This window comes from Stegostoma tigrinum, chromosome 3 (genome assembly GCF_030684315.1).
Source record: "Stegostoma tigrinum isolate sSteTig4 chromosome 3, sSteTig4.hap1, whole genome shotgun sequence".
Classification (NCBI taxonomy): domain Eukaryota; kingdom Metazoa; phylum Chordata; class Chondrichthyes; order Orectolobiformes; family Stegostomatidae; genus Stegostoma; species Stegostoma tigrinum.
In genome coordinates, this window is record NC_081356.1 from 97,021,550 (window position 1) to 97,047,393 (window position 25,844).

Sequence of the window (25,844 nt, forward strand, 5' to 3'; positions counted from 1 at the left end):
ATCTTAAGTCTTTTGGCTTGCAATCGTCAAAGACGAGAAACCACTTCTGCTGAGCTGAATGGTTCTATTGAACTTAACTGAAAAAATCTGATCTCCTTTCTTTAGAAAAAAAAATGCCCTTATGAAATGCATGTTGAATTCTTTGAAGGTAAAAATTTGAGCCTTCTGTTCTGAAGTCAAACTAATTGTCTTGATGTTTTTACTTCGCTTACCATGAATGAAATATTCCACCCATTAATGTCACATCGGCTAACCTAGGCACTCCACTGCAATCAAATATTTTCTTTGAAGTGATAGATTTAGGTCACTGTTCCAAATTGACCTCTGACCATTTGAGGATACCTTTTAAAAATTAGCCAAAAGCTATCTGCCTCTATATTGAAATTTAAATCCAAAAATAAAGCATTTATTATAAGTATTTATTGGATTAGGCCAAAAAGGCTTATTTAATAACAACATATAAACATGACACTATGAGCTGAAGTAAGCCTTTCAGCACCTTGATCATGTTCTGCCATTCAATGAGTATGATTGACCAGTCTGTGTTTCAGATTCCACATTAAAATTTATTGCCAACAATCCGTGATTCCCTTGTGTAGCAAACAATTACCTGTCACTACATCTGCTTCCTGGAAACGAAATACTTAAGGATATATATCCGATCAAAAGGACAGGCAGATGATCAGAGGGGCAGGGCTGCCTCATTAGTAAGAAATGAAATTGAATCAATAGCAATAAGTGATATAGGGTCAGAAGGTGTTGAATCTGTGTAAATCTATTTGAGGAACTGCAAAGGGAAAAAGATCCTGATAGGAATTATGCTCAGATCCACTTGACAGACATCAGGATGTGGGGCAGAAAATAAATGAGACTTTAGAAAAGGCTCTTATTTTATTTTGCAGCTCCCTTTATAGCTACTTGATAATGTCCATGGGCTGTCCTTTGTCTTATGTGGTATCATGGTCTAAAAATAATGATGTTAAACACAACGCTATCTGACACAGAGAGTTCCAACTATGGACAGGTCTCCGAGAGAGACAAAAATCTTCAGGTGGAATTTTTCTATTAGTTTAAGACCAAGCTGTGGTGAGTTTTTTGGACGGTTTTTTGCTGTTTGGCTTGAAAGTTCTTCCACCTTATGTTACTAAACTTGCCTCATTAGGTCCCTACAATGCTCTAATAGTTTCCCTCATGTCCAATTTCACATCCAGTCTCACCACACACATTTCTTGGAACAACTCCGCAGTCCTGGAATATTCCAGATGTCCTGGAATTCACTAGCATCCCTTTTGCCTGTGTTAACTTTAAAAGTCTGTTGTGCACTGAACAAGCACTGTTAGTTTAGTCCTGTCTTCAAAAAGTCCCATTTCTGCATGCTCTCTATTTTCTCCTAGCAGACAATTTTCTAAGAATGCTCATGTGCTAAACACTGCACCATGTGCTTCCATTACATAAAATTCACAATGTTTTAACAGCAAAGCGTAAAAAAAATAAGAGTCAATAACACCTGTCTGAAATGTATTACTGAATAATGAGTAAAATTTTGATGAATTAATTCAGCACATTCTCATTTCAGTAATTAACTACTTCAGTGCAACATTTCATTGACCCAAATTATTTGTTAGCTGAATGGTCATGGAGATAGTGCAGACAAGAGTTACTCATCATGACCATATGAGACTTTGAAGCCACTGAGTCAAGGGAGTTGCCTAGGAGATTGAAGATTCCAATAGACAATTCCCTTATAGCTGGAAACCTTTCAAAAACCTACATTTTGCTGGAGAGTTTGGAGGCTTCTGATTCGTTTAAATTTGACAGTTATCCAGGAAAATTTAGAGGATTAGCTCTGGTTTCTTGGGTAACTATTAAATTGAACCTCCTCCTCAATGTTGACCACACCCCCTCAACTGCATCCACCCATCCCTCTGACACAGCACAAACTCAAAATTACCAGATCTAGCAACCAGCATCTCCTCACTCCATGAGCTGAACCACCTGAAGCAACACACATGTGCACGCACACGCACAACCACTTGTTTCCTGTTGGACCTGACTTTCCAACCTTTGTCATCTCCCCTACTCCTGTTCAACTCAACATCCAGTAATCTATAAGCCAACCAATCCTGCAGGACCATCTGTAGGGATGCTGGGAGGTGATGCCCGAAGTATTATCAGGTACCCAAGCAATGTTCTCGTGTCCTGGCTTTGAATCATGTTATGGCCGATGGTGAAATTTGATTTCATTAAAAATCTCAAATTAAGAATCTAATGATGAGCATGAAACCATTGAAAATTATCAGGAAAAACACATTTGGTTTACTAACTGTCATCTTTATCCAGTCTGGCCTGTATGTGACTCAGACCCATAGTTATTGGCAAAATCTTAACCACACTTTGGGCAAATGAGAGATAGGTAATAAATACTGGTCTGGCCAGTGACACACACATCTCATGAATGAATTTTAAAAAAAACGAATACTACTGGTAATCCATACGCCGTGAACCCCCAACTCGAGCTGGTTAATCAGGTCATCGCCTAGGATTCCTAGGATTCCAAAGCCAAGAGAGATCAGACTACTCTTGGTAGCCTTTCAGGGGAGTGAGGAGAGACAGCTTTGGAGAAATAGGAGTAATTCAAAGATCAAAGGGTTACTGTGGAGGCCAGGCTTCTGAAGAGTCTGAAAGTGGTTCAAGTTGAATTAGTTTAAATCGGGGTCAAAGTAAAAGCGTCTCCAGGAATCCAATCATGGTAGCAACTGTAAACAGAAGAAGTCAATCACATTGAAGCAGTCTCCCACAAACAAAGTAGAAAGTGAAATGCATTTGTTATTTCCAATTGATATTTCACAGGCAGCAAAACAAATGATTGGATCCAGCATATAAGATTAAGGCAGAAGTTTAAATACCATAAACAAACATCTAAGAAACGTTATTCTAAAGATGCGTTTTTTTTAATCATTGGAAAAATATTGATATTCAATGAGTGTAAAAACTGTCTTTCAGTCCAGTGACGCAGTTCAGCAGTAATTATAAATTTATTATACCAATATAAGCCCAGTTACACCTCATTCAACAAGAGATGCACAAGAGTGATAGCATAAAAGGCAAATCTCATTGGTTCAGTGATTTCTACTCGATTGCAGTTGGAGGGATTTCAATAGTGCATCCTCTGGGGAAATGCTGAATCTCTGATAATAAGTTCTGACTTTATAGACTCCAAAGTCAGTTTCAGAGGGGCCGTGAAGAGAATGAAGCCAACTTTGACGTCATTAAGGCAGCAAAATCTGGGCCTTGTCTTGAAAGGACTAACCAACAGCAGAATACATTGTGAGGCTGGATGAACACAGCAGGCCAAGCAGCATCTCAGGAGCACAAAAGCTGACGTTTCGGGCCTAGACCCTTCATCAGAGAGGGGGATGGGGGGAGGGAACTGGAATAAATAGGGAGAGAGGGGGAGGCGGACCGAAGATGGAGAGTAAAGAAGATAGGTGGAGAGGGTGTAGGTGGGGAGGTAGGGAGGGGATAGGTCAGTCCAGGGAAGACGGACAGGTCAAGGAGGTGGGATGAGGTTAGTAGGTAGCTGGGGGTGCGGCTTGGGGTGGGAGGAAGGGATGGGTGAGAGGAAGAACCGGTTAGGGAGGCAGAGACAGGTTGGACTGGTTTTGGGATGCAGTGGGTGGGGGGGAAGAGCTGGGCTGGTTGTGTGGTGCAGTGGGGGGAGGGGATGAACTGGGCTGGTTTAGGGATGCAGTGGGGGAAGGGGAGATTTTGAAACTGGTGAAGTCCACATTGATACCATATGGCTGCAGGGTTCCCAGGCGGAATATGAGTTGCTGTTCCTGCAACCTTCGGGTGGCATCATTGTGGCAGTGCAGGAGGCCCATAATGGACATGTCATCAAGAGAATGGGAGGGGGAGTGGAAATGGTTTGCGACTGGGAGGTGCAGTTGTTTGTTGCGAACTGAGCGGAGGTGTTCTGCAAAGCGGTCCCCAAGCCTCCGCTTGGTTTCCCCAATGTAGAGAAAGCCGCACCGGGTACAGTGGATGCAGTATACCACATTGGCAGATGTGCAGGTGAACCTCTGCTTAATGTGGAATGTCATCTTGGGGCCTGGGATGGGGGTGAGGGAGGAGGTGTGGGGACAAGTGTAGCATTTCCTGCGGTTGCAGGGGAAGGTGCCGGGTGTGGTGGGGTTGGAGGGCAGTGTGGAGCGAACAAGGGAGTCACGGAGAGAGTGGTCTCTCCGGAAAGCAGACAGGGGTGGGGATGGAAAAATGTCTTGGGTGGTGGGGTCGGATTGTAAATGGCAGAAGTGTCGGAGGATAATGCGTTGTATCCGGAGGTTGGTAGGGTGGTGTGTGAGAACGAGGGGGATCCTCTTGGGGCGGTTGTGGCGGGGGCGGGGTGTGAGGGATGTGTCGCGGGAAATGCGGGAGACGCGGTCAAGGGCGTTCTCAATCACCGTGGGGGGGAAGTTGCGGTCCTTAAAGAACTTGGACATCTGGGATGTGCGGGAGTGGAATGTCTTATCGTGGGAGCAGATGCGGCGGAGGCGGAGGAATTGGGAATAGGGGATGGAATTTTTGCAGGAGGGTGGGTGGGAGGAGGTGTATTCTAGGTAGCTGTGGGAGTCGGTGGGCTTGTAATGGACATCAGTTACAAGCTGGTTGCCTGAGATGGAGACTGAGAGGTCCAGGAAGGTGAGGGATGTGCTGGAGATGGCCCAGGTGAACTGAAGGTTGGGGTGGAAGGTGTTGGTGAAGTGGATGAACTGTTCGAGCTCCTCTGGGGAGCAAGAGGCGGCGCCGATACAGTCATCAATGTACCGGAGGAAGAGGTGGGGTTTGGGGCCTGTGTAGGTGCGGAAGAGGGACTGTTCCACGTAACCTACAAAGAGGCAGGCATAGCTGGGGCCCATGCGGGTGCCCATGGCCACCCCCTTAGTCTGTAGGAAGTGGGAGGAGTCAAAAGAGAAGTTGTTGAGTGTGAGGACGAGTTCCGCTAGGCGGATGAGAGTGTCGGTGGAGGGGGCCTGGTCGGGCCTGCGGGACAGGAAGAAGCGGAGGGCCTTGAGGCCATCTCCATGCGGAATGCAGGTGTACAGGGACTGGACGTCCATGGTGAATATGAGGTGTTGGGGGCCAGGGAATTGGAAGTCCTGGAGGAGGTGGAGGGCGTGGGTGGTGTCACGGACATAGGTGGGGAGTTCCTGGACCAAAGGGGAGAAAATGGAGTCCAGATAGGTGGAGATGAGTTTGGTGGGGCAGGAGCAGGCTGAGACGATGGGTCGACCAGGGCAGGCAGGTTTGTGGATTTTGGGAAGGAGATAGAAACGGGCCGTGCGGGGTTGGGGAACAATGAGGTTGGAGGCTGTGGGTGGGAGGTCCCCTGAGGTGATGAGGTCATGAATGGTGTTGGAGATGATGGTTTGGTGCTCGGGTGTGGGGTCATGATCGAGGAGGCGGTAGGAGGTGGTGTCGGAGAGTTGGCGTCTGGCCTCGGCGATGTAGAGGTCAGTACGCCATACTACCTCTACATCGCCGAGGCCAGACGCCAACTCTCCGACACCACCTCCTACCGCCTCCTCGATCATGACCCCACACCCGAGCACCAAACCATCATCTCCAACACCATTCATGACCTCATCACCTCAGGGGACCTCCCACCCACAGCCTCCAACCTCATTGTTCCCCAACCCCGCACGGCCCGTTTCTATCTCCTTCCCAAAATCCACAAACCTGCCTGCCCTGGTCGACCCATCGTCTCAGCCTGCTCCTGCCCCACTGAACTCATCTCCACCTATCTGGACTCCATTTTCTCCCCTTTGGTCCAGGAACTCCCCACCTATGTCCGTGACACCACCCACGCCCTCCACCTCCTCCAGGACTTCCAATTCCCTGGCCCCCAACACCTCATATTCACCATGGACGTCCAGTCCCTGTACACCTGCATTCCGCATGGAGATGGCCTCAAGGCCCTCCGCTTCTTCCTGTCCCGCAGGCCCGACCAGGCCCCCTCCACCGACACTCTCATCCGCCTAGCGGAACTCGTCCTCACACTCAACAACTTCTCTTTTGACTCCTCCCACTTCCTACAGACTAAGGGGGTGGCCATGGGCACCCGCATGGGCCCCAGCTATGCCTGCCTCTTTGTAGGTTACGTGGAACAGTCCATCTTCCGCACCTACACAGGCCCCAAACCCCACCTCTTCCTCCGGTACATTGATGACTGTATCGGCGCCGCCTCTTGCTCCCCAGAGGAGCTCGAACAGTTCATCCACTTCACCAACACCTTCCACCCCAACCTTCAGTTCACCTGGGCCATCTCCAGCACATCCCTCACCTTCCTGGACCTCTCAGTCTCCATCTCAGGCAACCAGCTTGTAACTGATGTCCATTACAAGCCCACCGACTCCCACAGCTACCTAGAATACACCTCCTCCCACCCACCCTCCTGCAAAAATTCCATCCCCTATTCCCAATTCCTCCGCCTCCGCCGCATCTGCTCCCACGATAAGACATTCCACTCCCGCACATCCCAGATGTCCAAGTTCTTTAAGGACCGCAACTTCCCCCCCACGGTGATTGAGAACGCCCTTGACCGCGTCTCCCGCATTTCCCGCGACACATCCCTCACACCCCGCCCCCGCCACAACCGCCCCAAGAGGATCCCCCTCGTTCTCACACACCACCCTACCAACCTCCGGATACAACGCATTATCCTCCGACACTTCCGCCATTTACAATCCGACCCCACCACCCAAGACATTTTTCCATCCCCACCCCTGTCTGCTTTCCGGAGAGACCACTCTCTCCGTGACTCCCTTGTTCGCTCCACACTGCCCTCCAACCCCACCACACCCGGCACCTTCCCCTGCAACCGCAGGAAATGCTACACTTGTCCCCACACCTCCTCCCTCACCCCCATCCCAGGCCCCAAGATGACATTCCACATTAAGCAGAGGTTCACCTGCACATCTGCCAATGTGGTATACTGCATCCACTGTACCCGGTGCGGCTTTCTCTACATTGGGGAAACCAAGCGGAGGCTTGGGGACCGCTTTGCAGAACACCTCCGCTCAGTTCGCAACAAACAACTGCACCTCCCAGTCGCAAACCATTTCCACTCCCCCTCCCATTCTCTTGATGACATGTCCATCATGGGCCTCCTGCACTGCCACAATGATGCCACCGGAAGGTTGCAGGAACAGCAACTCATATTCCGCCTGGGAACCCTGCAGCCATATGGTATCAATGTGGACTTCACCAGTTTCAAAATCTCCCCTTCCCCTACTGCATCCCTCAACCAGTCCAGTTTGTCCCCTCCCCCCACTGCACCACACAACCAGCCCAGCTCTTCCCCCCCACCCACTGCATCCCAAAACCAGTCCAACCTGTCTCTGCCTCCCTAACCGGTTCTTCCTCTCACCCATCCCTTCCTCCCACCCCAAGCCGCACCCCCAGCTACCTACTAACCTCATCCCACCTCCTTGACCTGTCCGTCTTCCCTGGACTGACCTATCCCCTCCCTACCTCCCCACCTACACCCTCTCCACCTATCTTCTTTACTCTCCATCTTCGGTCCGCCTCCCCCTCTCTCCCTATTTATTCCAGTTCCCTCCCCCCATCCCCCTCTCTGATGAAGGGTCTAGGCCCGAAACGTCAGCTTTTGTGCTCCTGAGATGCTGCTTGGCCTGCTGTGTTCATCCAGCCTCACATTTTATTATCTTGGAATCTCCAGCATCTGCAGTTCCCATTATCTCTGATACTATTTTAGCAGAATACATTATTGTTTTTAGGGTCATTTAATGAACATAAGGGGGCCATTTAGGCTATTCAACCCATGCAGACTCTTCCATAGAGCAATCCAGTCTCAACACCCTATGCTATCCATGTATTTTGTTCCCTTCCATCACATGCACAATCAACAGGTTCCAGGTCATGATTAATTGCCGTAAAGGAAGATATCTTCCTTTCATTATCCCTGCAACTCATGTTTCAAAATCTTAAATCTGCGGCCTTTAGTTCATCTGCCACCAGCTGAAGACAAGAGATTTACCTTGTATACTTTAGGCTCCATCACTGCCCCTTCACTGTCACTGAGTCAAAAACCTGGATACTTTCTAAGAGCACTGTCAGTGTCCATACAGGCTAAGGTTAACATTATTTCAATCACCACTTTCAAATCTCCACTCAATCTCCTTGAGTCCAAAAAAATTAACCTCAGCTTTCCAAACAAACATTGCAACTGAAACCGAATGCTCCCTTGGAAATATTCTGAAAACCTCCTCCACACCTTGTCCAAGGCCTTAACAATCCAGGGAAGTGTGCCTGGAAGATTTTTCAAAGAACTGCTGCAACAGTCAAGGCCAATTCTCTCCCAAGTTTGCTGCTGATTGGCTCATTATTGATGGTTGAGAGAGAAACACTACATGGTTAATGGGTCTGTGCAAAGAACAACACAAGCAGTGTTATTCAGCCTGAGACCTGTGCCTGCAGCCTATGGGACAGGAACGAGAAGGATACCTTGGCTTGGGAAGAACAGACTCAAATGGCTGAGGTTGGAGGTTAAATGAAATTCAGGCAGCCATCAAGAAAAAAGGTAGGAATGAGGATTGGGAAGACCATTGGGAAAGTGAGTTGGGAACACCATTAGGCAGACAGTAGATCAGAACAGAGAACGGAAGGTTGGGTAGTTATAGAGTTGGGCAGGCCTTCAGGAAGGGAGGATTGGCAGTTGGGCAGGCCATTGGGGGAATGATTTGTGGGGTGTGTGAGTGACTTGGCTGTGAGTGAGTGAGTGATATGGAACTGTGGCTAAGTGAATAAATGACTGAGGGATGGGTGGGAAGGTGAATAATAGAGTGATTGCAGGAGCAAATGGAGTGAGTGACTGGGACTGGATGAGAAAGTCAGTGCACAGTGGGTAGTGAGTGAGTTCAATTGAGCCAAATGTACACCCACCCCCCATTTTGCCTATGAATTTCACTGACACCAACTTTGTGCCTCACAAGAGGCACTCAAACCCTTAACTTGGTCCCAGTCCTTACTAACTTTTCCTCACTAGGGAACTATGGTTGGATTTGTCAGCACTTTGTCTAATCTGTCTTCAGTTCTCCCTCTGAAACAAAAGTGCAAAAAAAATAAAATTATTGGTTAGCATTATTTCTCAGCTACTTAGGATTTTTAATGGTCCAGTCATTTAATCATTTGCTTGAATGTTCAATTGATTGCTTTAGAAATGGTTGTTTTCTAAAGTTCATGTTTATTGTTGTGACAAACAGTATTTTTCTGGAATGTTTTAAGTGGCCTTATTCAAGTGTGAGTAAAATTGAAATGCTACTTATCCATGCAAAATTGTGGAATAGTGCAAATAAAACAAAGCAATTCAGATGTTGGAGAACAAAAACAAAGAAATTGCTGGAAAATTTCAGCAGGTCTGGCAGCATCTGTGAAGACAGATCAGAGTTAAATGTTTTGAGTCTAATGGCTTTTCTTTGGACATCAGGGTGGGAAGGAATGAGCTGGGCAATCTTTCTTTCTTGATATATTCCACCCCCACCACACCCTTCACCAAAAACTTTCCCAGTGGGAAGCCACAAAATACAGTCCTCAATTTTATTAAGCAGCGTTTTATGAGGTACCATAGAACCATAGAGCCATAGAAAAGTTACAGTGCGGAAAGAGGCTGATCAGCCCATCATGTCTGTGCTAGCTTATTACACTAGCCACCTATTCTAATCCCACCTGTCAGCCGCCAATCCTTGGCCTTTCTTCAGATGTAGATCACGTTTCCTTTTAAATAAGTTGATGGCTTCTGCCAAAACTGGGTGGCAAATTCCAAACACCAACCACTCCCTGAGTGAAAAAGATTTTCTTCATGATGCCTGCACTCCTTCGACCAATCACCCTAAATCTATGTCTTCTGGTAACTGACATCTCTGCACGGAGCCCTCATTATTATGTACATCTTGATTTCACCATTCCTTAACCTTCACTGTTCTAAGGAAAACAACCCTCACCTCATCCAATCTTTCCTCATACCTACAATTTTCAAGCCCCTTGTACCTCCCCTGTAATGTGATGTCTAGAACTGTTCTTTAATGTATACCTTAAAAGTCAAAGGATCCAAAACTGAACCCTGTGGAAGACCACTGGAAGCCATTTTCCATTCATAATAACATTGGTCAACCCTTTGTTTCCATCTACTGAGCCAATTTGAGATCCAACTTGTTATATTAACCAGTATTTCATAGATGTTAATTTTTCTTAAAGCTGTCATATAAGACGTTGCCAAATGATGAACCAAAATCCATGTAGACAACATTTATTGTACTCTTCGTATCAAGCTACCAAGTTACTTCCTCAAAAAAAATCAAATAATTTAGTAAGACATGATCACCCCTGAACAAAACCATGCTGAATATCCCTAACTAATCCGTGCCTCTCCAAGTAACAATTCATCTTATCTCTCATTATACCTGCCCATAACTATTCGACTTATCCCCCACACCTTTTGTAGATAATAGTGCAAAGATTGCAGACCATGAATCCTCTGACCTCACGTGTATCAAGTGAGAATTGGAAAAAGATACTCAAAGCATTGGTCATTTCCTCTCTGACTCCCATTGACAGTTTACTATACAATTCATCTGGCTGTAGTGATTTATCCACTTCAAAGGGGTCAAAGTGTTTCTTTCAAACATTTTTTTATTTTAGTTTGTTTAACTGCTCCTTTTTAACTAAAATATCTGCATTGTCACTCTCCAATGATTTATGCATAAGTTATGATATACATCTCTGATAAAATCAATCCATTCCTTCATCATTCTCTTCCCTTCATATACTGACAAGATATATTCAGCTTTTCCTTAATTTTTGGGACCAATGTTATTTCATATCCTCTTTTTGCGTTCCTAATTTCCTGTTTCACTTCATCCTTTATCGGTTACAACTCTTGTAGAATTCCTAATGTATTCCCCTTTTTTCAGATTATTGTAAACTATACTTTTCTGCTTTCTCTTACCCAGTGTACCTTGGAATAGTCAGGAGACTCCAGATTTGGTTGTACAACCATTTTGCTTTGTGGGGGCATACTATAGAGTCATAGAGCCGCAGAGATGTACAGCACAGAAACAGATCCTTCAGTCGAACTAGTCCATACTGACCAGATGACTAAAATTAATTTAGCCCTATTTGCCAGCATTTGGCCCTTATCCCTCTAAATCTTTCCTATTCATGTACCCATCCAGATGCTTTTTAAATGTTTTAATTGAACTAGTCTCCAGCACTTACTTTGGGAACTCATTCTATAAACGCACCACCATCTGCGCGAAAAAGTTTCCCCTTAGGTACTTTTTAAATCTTTCTTCTCGCACCTAATGCATATGATAGCTAGTTTTAGACTCTTCTACCCTGGGGAAAAAACTTTGGCTATTCACTCTGTTCATGCCCTCATGATTTTATAAACCTCTATCAGCTCACCCCTCAGCCTCTGACAGCCCAGGGAAAATGGCCCCAGCCTATTCTGCCTCTCCCGATAGCTCAAACCATCCAACCCTGGCAGCATCCTTGTAATTTTTTACCTGAACCTTTTCAAGTTTCACAACATCCTTCCTATAGGAGGGAGACCAGAATTGCACAGTTTTCTAATAGCGGCCAAACCAATGTTCTGTATAGTCGCAACATGACTCCAAATTCTTATACTCAATGCACTGACCAACAAAGATAAGTGTACCAAAAGCCTTCTTTACCACCCTATCCACTGCAATTCCACTTTCAAGGAGCTATGAACCTGCCCTCCAAAGCCCCTTTGTTCAGCAACACTGCCAAGGATTTACCATTAAGTGAATAACTCCTTTATACGCCCTGTGGTCCTACCACTCATTGTATACTCCTTTTCTATGTGATTCCTTCCAAAATGCATCACTCACAATGTTTAGGATTAAATTCCATTTGCCATAGTTCTGTGCTGTTGACAAGCCTATCCATAACATTTTGTTTTCCAAGGCTTTCCCCTCTCTTTTTACCGCTCCATACATCTTCATATCACACGGGAGCTTAACTAAAGCAACATTCTATGTTTATGCCTAAGTAATTAATGTGCACAACAAACAGCAGGCAAGCCAGTACCAGTCTCTGCAGTATGACATTAGACATAGGCTTCCAGTCACAAAACACCCTTCAACCGTCAAACTTTGTTACCTGCCACTAAGCCAATTTTGGATCCAATTTGCCAAATTGACTTGGATCCCATGGGAACATGACCAGTCTTCCATTTGAGACCTTGTCATAAGCCTTCCCAAATTCCATATAGCATTAATCAACTGTACTACCATCATCACATATTTATTCAACCCCTTAAAATCTCAATTAGAACTGACAGACAGGATCTCCACATGCCCTCTCCAAGTGGAGATTAATTCTCTCCTCAAACTTTCTTCCAAAGTTTCCTGGCCAATGATGTTAGATGCACTGGTCTATAGTTCCTTGTTTCATCACTCACACGGTTCTTGGGTAATGATACCACATGAGCTATCTTCCACTGTCTGGCACATTTCCTTTGACCAGTGTGGATTTGAAATTAATGTTAAAGCTCCTACTACTTTATCCTTTGCTTCCTGCAGCGGCCTATGATACACCTCATCTGGGTCTGATTACCTATCCAATTTTAAACCCATTAAAACTGCCAATACTTCCTTCCTCTTAGTTGTAATTTGTTAAAGTATATCACAGCCCTCTCCACTGATTTGTATGCTAATTATCTTTTACATTAAGTACTCATTTAAAACCTCACCTATGCCTTCCATCTCCACCTATAGTTTTCCACTTGGGTCACTGATAGGTCCCACTCTTTCCCTAGTTATCCACTCATTCTAATACACTTAAAAAATGCTTTCAAATTTTCCTTTATTTTACCAAACAGTGTTTTTCATGCACCTTCTTTGCTTTCCCAGTTTCTATTTTAAGTAAACTGCTGCAGTCTACTTATGCCTCTGGAGCTTCTGGTATCTTGACTCCTCAGTATCTACCATAAAGTTCCTTTTTTACCTTATCCAAACCTGTGTATTCCTCAATATCCAATGTTCTCTGGAATATTTGGTCCCATTTTTCATTTCTATAGATCTGTGTTGACCCTGAATTTTCACTATTTCCTTTTCAAAAGATCCCTTTGCTATGATGTAGATTTTCCTCCAAGTTGATGGTCCCAGTTCGCTGTGGCCAGATCCTATCTCATCCTAGCTCCTACATCATTCTGGAGTCAGATCTGTGTTTGCTAAAAGTTTGCTTGTACCCGTCACTATTGGGCCTCATACTACTTTGGTTGTTGGTAAGTCTAAACCTAGAAATGCATAATTCTCGTTAGGCTTGTTATATGCTGTCTAAGATAAATTTCTTGATTGCAGTTCAAACCATATCAACCATTAATGTTAAATTAGGCATTATAGAACATAGAACATAGAACATTACAGCATAGTACAGGCCCTTCGACCCTCGATGTTGTGCCGACTTGTCATACCGATCTCAAGCCCATCTAACCGACACTATTCCATGTACGTCCATATGCTTGTCCAATGACGACTTAAATGTACCTGAAGTTGGCAAATCTACTACCGTTGCAGGCAAAGCGTTCCATTCCCGGACTACTCTCTGAGTAAAGTAACTACCTCTGACATCTGTCCTATATCTTTCACCCCTCAATTTAAAGCTATGCCCCCTCGTGCTCGCCATCACCATCCTAGGAAAACGGCTCTCTCTATCCACCCTATCTAACCCTCTGATTATTTTATATGTTTCAATTAAGTCACGTCTCAACCTTCTTCCCTCTAATGAAAACAGCCTCAAGTCCCTCAGCCTTTCCTCATAAGACCTTCGCTCCATACCAGGCAACATCCTAGTAAATCTCCTCTGCACCCTTTCCAAAGCTTCCACATCCTTCTTATAATGCGGTGACCAGAACTGTGCACAATACTCCAAGTGCGGCCACACCAGAGTTTTGTACAGCTTCACCATAACCTCTTGGTTCCGGAACTCGATCCCTCTATTAATAATAGCTAAAACACTGTATGCCTTCTTAACAGCCCTGTCAACCTGGGTGGCAACTTTCAAGGATCTGTGTGCATGGACACCGAGATCTTTCTGCTCATCTACACTACTAAGAATCTTAACATTAGCCCAGTGCTTTGCCTTCCGGTTACTCCTACCAAAGTGCATCACCTCACACTTGTCTGCATTAAACTCCATTTGCCACCTCTCAGCCCAGCTCTGCAGCTTATCGATGTCTCTCTGCAACCTACAGCATCCTTCGTCACTATCCAAAACTCCACCAGCCTTAATGTCGTCTGCAAATTTAATAACCCATCCTCCTACGCCCTCATCCAGGTCATTTATAAAAATGACAAACAGCAGTGGACCCAACACCGACCCTTGCGGTACACCACTAGTAACTGGTCTCCAGGATGAACATTTCCCATCAACTACCACCCTCTGTCTTCTTTCAGCAAGACAATTTCTGATCCAAACTGCTATATCTCCCACAATTCCATCCCTCCGCATTTTGTACAATAGCCTATTGTGGGGAACCTTATCGAACGACTAGCTGAAATCCATATACTCCACATCAACCGGTTTACTCTCATCTACCTGTTTGGTCACCTTTTCAAAGAACTCAATAAGGTTTGTGAGGCACGACCTTCCCTTCACAAAACCGTGCTGACTATCCCTAATCAATTTATTCTTTTCTAGATGATTATAAATCCTATCCCTTATAACCTTTTCCAACACTTTACCAACAACTGAGGTAAGGCTCACTGGTCTATAATTACCAGGGTTGCCTCTACTCCTCTTTTTGAACAGGGGAACCACATTTGCTATCCTCCAGTCATCTGGCACTATTCCTGTAGACAATGACGAGTTAAAGATCAATGCCAAAGGCTCGGCAATCTCCTCCCTGGCTTCCCAGAGGATCGGAGGATAAATCCCATCTGGCCCAGGGGACTTATCTATCTTCACCTTCTGAAGGATTTCTAATACCTCTTCTGTGTGAACCTCAATCCCACCTAGTCTAGTAGCCTGTATCACAGTATTCTCCTCGACAACATTATCATTTTCTCGAGTGAATACTGTTGAAAAATATTCATTTAGCGCTTCCCCTATCTCATCTGACTCCACACACAACTTACCACTACTATCCTTGATTGGGCCTAATCTTACTTTCGTCATTCTTTTATTCCTTAAATACCTATAGAAAGCCTTAGGGTTTACCCTAAACCTATCTGCCAACAACTTCTCATGTCTCCTCCTGGCTCTTCTGAGCTCTCTCTTTAGGTCTTTCCGGGCTACCTCGTAGCCCTCAAGTGCCCTAACTGAGCCTTCAAATCTCATCCTAACATAAGTCTTCTTCTTCCTCTTGACCAGAGATTCCACCTCCTTCATAAACCACGGCTCCCGCACTCTACAGCTTCCTCCCTGCCTGACAGGTACATATTTATTGAGGACACACAGGAGCTTTTCCTTGAATAAGCTCCACATTTCTAATGTGCCCATCCCTTGCAGTTTCCTTCCCCATTCTATGCTCCCTAAATCTTGCCTCATCGCATCATAATTGCCTTTCCCCCAGCTATAACACTTGCCCAGTGGTATACACCTATCTCTTTCCATCACTAAAGTAAACATAACAAAATTGTGATCGCTATCACCAAAGTGCTCACCTACTTCCAAATCTAACACCTGGCCGGGCTCATTACCCAGTACCAAATCTAACGTGGCTTCGCCCCTCGTTGGACTATCTACATACTGTGACAGGAAGCCCTACTGCACACTCTGGACAAAAACTGACCCATCTATAGTACTCACACTATAATGTTCCCAGTCAATATCTGGAAAGTTGAAATCCCCCATGACAACTACCCTGTCTCTCTCGCTCCTATCGAGAATCATCTTTGCTATCCTTTCCTCTACATCTCTGGAAGTATTCGGAGGCCTATAGAAAACTCCCAACAGGGTGACCTCTCCTTTCCTGTTTCTAACCTCAGTCCATACTACCTCAGTTGACGAGTCCCCAAACATCCTTTCTGCAAATGTAATACTGTCCTTGACCAACAACGCCACACCTCCGCCCCTTTTACCATCTTCTCTGTTCCTACCGAAACATCTAAATCCCGGAGCCTGCAACAACCATTCCTGTCCCTGCTCTATGCATGTCTCCGAAATGGCCACAACATCGAAGTCCCAGGTACCAACCCATACTGCAAGTTCACCCACCTTATTCCGGACGCTCCTGGCATTGAAGTAGACACACTTCAATCTAACTTCTTGCTTGCCGGTGCCATCTTGCTTCCCTGAAACTTTATTTCGGACCACCCTACTCTCAACATTTTCTATAGTCGAACTACAATTTTGGTGCCCATCCCCCTGCTGAATTAGTTTAAACCCACCCGAACAGCCTTAGCAAAGCTCCCCCCCAGGATATCGGTACCCGTCTGGTTCAGGTGAAGACCATCTTGCTTGTAGAGGTCCCACCTACCCCAGAAAGAGCCCCAGTTATCCAAGAATCCAAAACCCTCCCTCCTGCACCATCCCTGTAGCCACGTGTTCAACTCCTCTCTCTGTCTCTATTCCTCGCCTCACTAGCACGTGGCATGGGCAACAAACCAGAGACAACAACTCTGTTCGTCCTAGCTCTCAGCTTCCATCCTAGCTCCCTGAATTTCTGCCTTTAATCTCCGTCTCTCTTCCTACCTATGTCGTTGGTGCCAATGTGGACCACAACTTGGGGCTGCTCACCCTCCCACCTAAGAATCCCTAAAAAACACGATCAGAGACATCACGCACCCTGGCACCTGGGAGGCAACACACCAACCGTGAGGCTCTCTCATCCCCACAGAACCTCCTATCTGTCCCCCTAACTATGGAGTCCCCAATGACTAATGCTCTGCTCCTCTTCCCTCTTCCCTTCTGAGCAGCAGGGACAGACTCTGTGCCAGAGACCTGTGCCCCACTGCTTTCCCCTGGTAAGTCGTCCCCCCCAACAGTATCCAAAACGGTATACTTATTGGAGAGGGGAATGGCCACAGGGGATCCCTGCACTGCCTGCCGGTTCCCTTTCCGTCCCCTGACCGTAACCCACCTGCCTTTTTCCTGTACTTGAGGAGTGATTACCTCCCTGTAACTCCTCTCAATAATCCCCTCAGCGTCCCGAATGATCCGAAGTTCATCCACCTCCAGCTACAGTTCCCTAATGCGGTTTTCAAGGAGCTGGAGTTGTGTGCACTTCCCACAGATGTAGTCAACAGGGACACTAGTGGTGACCCTTACCTCTCACATTCTGCAGGAGGAACATTCAACTGCCTGACCTCCGTTCCCATTATTCTAAATTCCCAAGGCTTAAAAAATAAAGAATAAAAAATAAACTTGTTACCTTACCAATCAGGCACACAGAACCTTTTTTTTTGGTTAGAGGAGGAGGATGGGTGGGAGACACTATCCGGGTAGTGTTTCGGGTAACGCAACCACACAAATATATTACCTCACTCACTCACCAGTCCCGTGTCGGCTCCTGCTCAGCGTCCCTCCGCCTATTCACAAGGTAAGCTTTTTAACAATTCAAAAACAGTGACTCATCAGCTTTCCGACAGGCTCCTGCTCCAAGCTCCCAAGCTCCCGCATTATTGGTGATCATCACAGTCCCATAGGACTGTTGTCTCATTGAAGAGAGATAACTAGTGGTGAATTTAACCTGAGGAGTACCACACCTCAGGGCATTTGGCAATGTCAAGATGATAAGACCTTCATAGTGATCTCACTCATTGTAGGAATTGTACACAGTATAGGCATCACTATCATTAGTTAGCTCAAAATGAAAATTTATAAAATAATAAATAGACACAGCACATACTTTTCTTGTAGAATCTGACAACCTTTTACACTTATATCAAGTCCCAATACTTTTTATTGATTTGTTCTAGGAATGTGGGCATCATTGCTGGGGTCAGTATTTATTGCCCATCTGTAAGTGTCCTTGCATAAACAGCATTGACTCACCTTCTGGAACCATTTCAATCCATCAAGCGTCAACATAATGGCCAAGGCCAACACTTGTCACTGATTCTAATTGCCCTTGTGAACTTATTACGAGGTTACACTTATCTTTGATTTAGGGAACCACGTTGTCCTGCATGCAAAACTAGCAAAACAACACAATCACAGCTTGCAATTTCAAATCTATTACATTCTGGTCAAAATTCATACTGCTCATTTGGGCAGTTCAATGAATGCGTTGAAATAATGGCCAGGCTTTTCTGTTCTGGGTCAGATTTCGATTTCTAACACAAAATAAATTTACCAGTTGTGCACATTTGTGATGAATTTCACAGGCAAAGCAGCACAGACAACATCAGGTACCTACAAACACAACAACATAGAGGATCACTGTTGAAACTACATCTGCCTTCTCAGCATTAAGTGTTGTATTCTGTAATTTAAAGGTTCGTCAATCACTTTGACAGATATTGAGAGAAGATAAGTATGTCGTATGGATTGGCTGGGAGATTGTGGGGGTGTAAGGGTACCAGGAAAGTAGCAGTGTGCTGCATGGGATTAGGATGGCGATTGTGTGTCAGTGCTGGTTAGGTTGATAGGTGAGCGAGTGAGAGCTTAGAGTCAGGTGGCATGTTGGGTACAGGCAGAGTAGGATGGGTACTTGGGTTGTGGGCAGCTGAGTTAGTGGTTTGGAGGCAGAAAGAGTGTCAGAAGGGTATGGGTCACATGTTTGACAGAGTGCTGAGGGAACTCGGGAAAGCTGTCAGGTCAGTTTGGGAACGGACATCATATGCCTGGAGGAGTCATGGCCAGTAAGGGGATATTATGTCAGGGAGAGTCTGTGGAGAGTCAGGGGCATAGTCTGGTTGGAATGTTGACGATCACTGGTGAGCTGGTGGAGTCACTTTTATAGTTAGCTCAGTTACAGCAGGTTTTACTTTCATTGCCTTTTCCTGACTGACTGCTTAGGCCAGTGATTTGGAACCATTCAATGTCCCTAGCTCTAACTCAGAAATGAGGAATTTTTTTGGAAGGCTCCAGATGAAAGATAATTGCCCTTTGGAAGTTTCAACTTCCCAAGCAGTTCCCGCAGAATCAGCTGTGTCAGGATTTGCACATGGTCTCAAAGCACAATTGCCATGTATACTGCTGCAATAACCATCTGCCAGTCAGGTGATCTGGTTCACAAAGTGTGGAGCTGGATGAACACAGCAGGCCCAGCAGCATCTTAGGAGCCACAAAAGCTGACGTTTTGGGCCTAGACCCTTCATCAGAAAAGGGGGATGGGGAGAGGATTCTAAAATAAATAGGGAGAGAGGGTGACCTGGTTCAATGGGTTTTGATTTCTCAATGGAAACAAAACTTTCACAAGCTTTCTTAGTTAAAATTTCCTTTAAAATTGTAAGGAATCTACTGGAAGTGAATCAGAATTATAGTCTCAACTTCCCAGTTTGTTAATATATCACAGACCCTGAACTATTCTTAAAATTTGCTTAGTTCAATGATTTTAATCTTTCTCCTTTGCTTTGTAATGCCACAGATTCTGGTAAGATATACTGCATGCACTTTAAAAAACTGATACTTGTCATGAGGCAAGTTCCTTCTCTTAGAGTCAATTTGTATTGTGTCACATAAAAAAAAACAATAAATAAAAATTGTTGTTGACCATTCTGGTGATAAATGTTGGTCCATAACAGCCCTTAAAACTCTGAAACTATTTGCTTCGCAGAATTGAAATTTTCAAACTATTTTATTCTGTTCAGAGAGGTTGTATTGCATGAATATGTTTGCACAATTGTGAATAAAATACCAGCAGCATTTTATCTCAATTTTTATATAACTATAATCACTGGAGATATCATGTTGACTGAACAATTGATGTCCTGATGTTCTTTGAGTTATCTACAACACTGGGTTGTAGATGTCTAAACTGCAGTATTACTTTAGCTATAATCAAAAGCTTCTAGAGAAAATACAGGCAACCTCATAAACACTCAGCTGACTTCTGCACCACTGGTCCATTGCCCCCAATAGAAATTTAATAAATATTACTTTAGATTGTATTGCAAAAGCCTTATTTTGGATGCAAGCTCAATAACATTATGGCAGTGTTGAGGCTTCTGAATGATTGATGAGTTTCCTCTTGCCTGAAATAAGTGTGGATAACATTTGTGTGATACATCACATAAGGTGGTTCCTTAAAATTCCAGCAATGGAATAAAAGGTTATTTTCAGTAACTGCAGCTTAATGCTGATAAGTTACCTGTGGTGAATGCACAAATATTGATTGCTTCATTGTGCAGATCAACTATCCTTATAATGTATTCATAGTGGCTGGCACATCATGATCACTGAGTAAAATTTAGAAGTGCTTGATATTTTGTCATCTGTTAGTTATTTATTACCTATTATTATGAAGTAAAGCACAGGACCAGAAGAGACAATAGACTACCGGCTTGTCAAAAGAAACATCCTTTAACTTGTTCAAACGTTAACTTGATTCTCTCATATTTTTCACACCATCTGCTTTCATTGCTTCCTTGCACAATCCATCTCAAATGCTTAGCACATTCTGTCTTGCACCACATTTTGCCTAAAGATGTGCCTTAATTTGTGGCTCGTTTATCAGGACTTCCTCCCTGTCTGACTATAGGCAAGAATAGGGAGAAGGTTCTGCTAACTGAATGTTGAAAGTTACATACACAAAGCATTTGAGAATGACGATCTCTGGATTATTTCATGAGCCATATGTGAATAGACATAGTGACAAACAGATCAGAAAAAGCCATACATAGCTAAAGGTATGGTCTGTGAAAAAGGTATCATTATGGAACATTGTCCGTAGTATTGGAGTAAGAAGGTGCTGGATTCATGCGATGGGCTCCAGTTGAGACAGAATGGTACTGGAGTCATAGTAAAAAAGGATAAAACCGAAAGTGGAAATGACTAAACATATTAAAATAGGTTGAGAGGGTGGCTGGGGGGATGTTGGAAGTATATTATTGCAAGGGTATGGAGAAATATATGAGAAATGAAACAAGCCAAAATATAACCACACCAGGGAAAGACAGAATAGGACAAACCAAGCTCAGGAAAAATATTAATGACTGGGAAATAGAATTACAGAACAAATGTGTAAGAAGATGATTTTAAAAAAAGTGATAGGAAATGCCAGGAAAAACAAGTTATGCTGTATGTAAAGCATTGCACTACGTATCCATTATAAACCAGGGGAATTGAACACAATAACACATTGCAAGGAACCAAATATAGCAGGCATTTCTGAGACGTTTAATGTTCTGGGTCTGGTGACTCTTCCTTGGAAGTGCTCTGAGCTTTTCCAGCAGGTTACATTTTTGTTTCTGATTTACAGCATCTGTAGTTCTTGCCATTTTTAAACAAATTAGAGAGATGAGTAAAGCAGAATAAGTATCAAATAATGTTGGGGGGAGGTTACGGACAGAGAGGAAGTGATTTTAAAAGAAACCTTCGAGTGCAGTTACATTTTTCCTTGAAGGCGGAGTCACAGTCAGACAGGATAGTGAAGAAGGCATTTAGTATGCTTGCTTTTATTGGTCAGTACATTGAGTATAGGAGTTGGGGGTCATTTGCAGCTCTACAGGACATTGGTTAGGCCAATTTGGAATTAATGAGTTCAGTTCTGGTCTCCCTGCTAAACGAAAGATGCCATGAAACTGGAAAGCGTTCAGAAAAGATCTACAAGGATGTTACTGGGTCTGGACAGATTCAGCCACAAGGAAAGGCTGAATAGGTATGGCTATTTTCCTTGGAGCATTGGAGGCTGAGGGATGACCTTATAGAGTTTTATACAATCATGTTGGGCATGGGATAAAATGAATAGACAAGGTCTTTTTCCCTGGGTAGCAGACTCTAAAACTAGAGGGCACAGGTTTAAGGCGAGAGGGGAAAGAAAGTAAAGGGACCTAAGGAGTAGCTTTTTCACGCAGAGAGTGGTGAATGCATGGAATGACCTGCTAGAGGAAGTGGTGGAGACTGGTACAATTGCAACATTTGGAAGGCATCTGGGTGGGTACTTGAAGAGAAACTGTTTAGAGAGATCTGGGCCAAATGCTGGCAACAGGGCTAGATTAATTTAGGATGTCTGGTCAGCATGGAAGACTTGGACTAAAGAGTCACATTCCTTGCTGTACAACACTGTGACTCTATAACGAGATGGAAATCAATTAGCTCAGAGAGGCAGGTAGTTTGGATAAGGGAATAGAGTTTCTGCAATGAGTACAGGACACCTTTCAAAAGTATGCATAAAAAGGGACAGGGGAGAAGTTCAGATAACAAAGTGAGGAGCTGGATGAACACAGCAGGCCAAGCAGCATCTCAGGAGCACAAAAGCTGACTTTTCGAGTCTAGGCCCTTCATCAGAAAAGGTGAATGGGGAGAGGGTTCTGAAAAAAATAAGGAGAGAGGGGAAGGCAGATCAAAGATGGGCAGAGGAGAAGATAGGTGGAGAGGAGACAGACAAGTTAAAGGTGTGGGGATGGAGCCCGTAGAGGTGAGTGTAGGTCAGGAGGGAGGGAAGGGATAGGTCAGTCCGGAGAGGATGGACAGGACAAGGGGTAGGGATGAGGTTCGTAGGTAGGAAATGGAGGTGCGGCTTGAGGTAGGAGGAGGGGGTAGGTGAGAGGAAGAACAGGTTACGGAGGCGGGGACGAGCTGGGCTGGTTTTGGGATGCAGTGGGGGAAGAGGAGATTTTGTAGCTAGTGAAATCCACATTGATACCATTGAGCTGCAGTGTTCCCAAGCGGAATATGAGTTGCTGCTCCTGCAACCTTTGTGCGGCATCATTGTGGCACTGCAGGAGGTCCAGGATGGACATGTCTAAGGAATCGGAGGAGGAGTTGAAACGGTTCCCCACTGGGAGGTGCAGTTCTTTATTGCGAGCCGAGCGAAGGTGTTCTGCAAAGCGGTCCGCTTGGTTTTCCCGATGTAGAGGAAGCCACAACGGGTACAGCGGATGCAGAATAACACATTGGCAGATGTGCAGGTGAACATCTGATTGATGTGAAAAGTCTTCCTGGGGCCCAGGATGGGGGTGAGGGAGGAGGTGTGGGGGCAAGTGTAGCACTTCCTGCGGTTGCAGGGGAAAGTGCTGGGTGTGGTGGTGTTGGAGGGGCGTGTGGAGCAGTCAAGGGAATCCTGGAGACAGTGGTCTCTCTGGAAAGCAGACAAGGGTGGGGATGGAAAAATGCCTTTGGTGAAGGGGTTGGATTGTAGATGGCGGAAGTGTCAGAGCATGATGCCAGGTATCTAGAGGTTGGTGGAGTGGTACGTGAGGATGAGGGGGATTGACTTTTGGTGGCTATTGCAGTGACGGGGTGTGAGGGATGTGTCGCGGGAAATGTGGCAGACATGGTCGAGGTCATTCTCGACCACAGCGGGGGTGGGGGGGTTGGGGTGCTGGCGAAGTTGTGGTCCTTGAAGAACGAGGACACCTGAGATGTACGGGACTGGAATGCTTCATCCTCAGAGCAGATGCAGCGGAGGCAAAGGAATTGGGAATAGGGGATGGCATTTTTGCAGGAAGGTGGGTGAGAGGAGGTGTATTCCAGGCAGCTGTGGAAGCCGATGGGCTTGAAGTGGCTGTCGGTTTCTAGGTGGTTGCCTGAGATGGAGACAGAGAGGTCCAGGAAGGTGAGGGATGTGTTGGAGATGGTCCAGGTGAACTTGAGGTTGGGGTGGAAGGTGTTGGTGAAGTGGATGAACTGTTCGAGCTCCTAATGGGAGCATGAGGCGGCGCTAATACAGTCATCAATGAAACGGAGGGGGAGGTACGGCTTAGGGCCAGTGTAGGTGCGAAAGAGGGACTGTTCCACGTAACCTACAAAGAGGCAGGCGTAGCTTGGGCCCATGTGGGTACCCATGGCCACCCCCTTTGTCTGTAGGAAGTGGGAGGAATCAAAAGAGAATTTGTTGAGGGTGAGAACGAGTTTGCCTAGGCGGATGAGGATGTCGGTGGAGGGAGACTGGTAAGGCCTGCGGGACAGGAAGAAGCAGAGGGCCTTTAGGCCATCTGCATGGGGAATACAGGTTTTTAGGGACTGGACATCCATGGTGAAAATGAGGTGTTGGGGACCGGGGAATTGGAAGTTCTGGAGGAGGTGGAAGGCTTAGGTGGTGTCACAGACGTAGGTAGGGAGTTCCTGGCCCAAGGGGGAGAAAATGGAGTCCAGACAGGTGGAGATGAGTTCGGTGGGGCAGGAGCAAGCGGAGACAATGGGTTGACCAGGGCAGGTGGGTTTGTGGATTTTGGGAAGGAGATAGAAGCGGGCGGCGCGGGGTTGGGGAGCAATGAGGTTGGAGGCTGCGGTGGGAGGTCACCTGAGGTGATGAGGTTGTGGATGGTTTGGGAGATGATGGTTTGGTGCTCGGGGGTGGGGTCATGATCCAGGGGACGGTAGGAGGAGGTGTCGGAGAGTTGGCACCTGGCCTCGGCAATGTAGAGGCCAGTGTGCTATACTACAACTGCACCACCCTTGTCTGTGGGTTTTATGGCGAGGTTGGGGTTGGAGCAGAGGGAGCGGAGGGCTGCACGTTCTGCAGGGGAGACGTTGGAGCGGGTGAGAGGGGTGGAGAGGCTGAGGCGATTGATGTCTCGATGGCAATTGGAGATGAAGAGGTCGAGGGAGGGAAGCCGTTGTAGTTTCCTCTACATCATGGAAACCAAGCAGAGGTTTGGGGACCACTTTGCAGAACACCTATGCTTGATTCCCAATAAACAACTGCAGCTCCCAGTCACAAACCATTTCATCTCCTCCTCCCATTCTGCAGGCAACATGTCCATCCTGGGCCTCCTGCAGTGCCACAACAATGCCACCTGAAGGTTGCAGGAACAGCAACTCATATTCCGCTTGGGAACCGTGCAGCCCAATGGTATCAATGTGGATTTCACAAGCTTCAAAATTTCCCCTCCCCAAACAACATCCCAAAACCAGCCCAGCTCGTCCCCACCTCCCTAACCCATTCTTCCTCCCACCTATCCGCTCCTCCCACCTCAAGCTGCACCCCCATTCCCTACCTACTAACCTCATCCTGCCCCCTAGACCTGTCCGTCCTCCCAGACTGACCTCTCCGCTCCCTACCTCCCCATCTACACTCACCTCTGTAGGCTCCATCCTCGCCCCTTCAACTTGTCTGTCTCCTCTCCACCTATCTTCTCCTCTCTCCATCTTCGATCCGCCTCCCCCTCTCTCCCTATTTATTTCAGAACCGTCTCTCCCTCCCCCTTTTCTGATGAAGTGTCTCGGCCTGAAACGCCAGCTTTTGTGCTCCTGAGATGCTGCTTGGCCTGCTGTGTTCATCCACCTCCACACTTTGCTATTTCGCATTCTTCAGTATCTGCAGTTCCCATTATCTCAGGGAAGAATTTAATATTGGATCCAGTAATGGAGACTAACCAAGGCAAATAAGTAGGTGATCATCCAAGCAATAGTGGTTATATTGCAAACTTTGAAACACTAATTGAGAAGGACATAAGCATGAATTATGTCAGGGTAACAGATCGGACAAAAGTTGATTTTGAGAGACTGGAAATAACATTTGAGGAATTAAAATGGACAACAATATTAGGAAACAATAGCATAAAACAGCAATGGGACAGAATTAACATATACAATAAAGCACAGAGAAAATACTCTCTGCTAAAAGATAAGAACAGACTAAACATTACTGAAATATCATGGATGACTAGACCATGTTAAAAAATATTGAGGTTCAGGTTAAACATAGACTGGCAACAGGGAAGAGTGTGATAGTAGAGAATGGACGA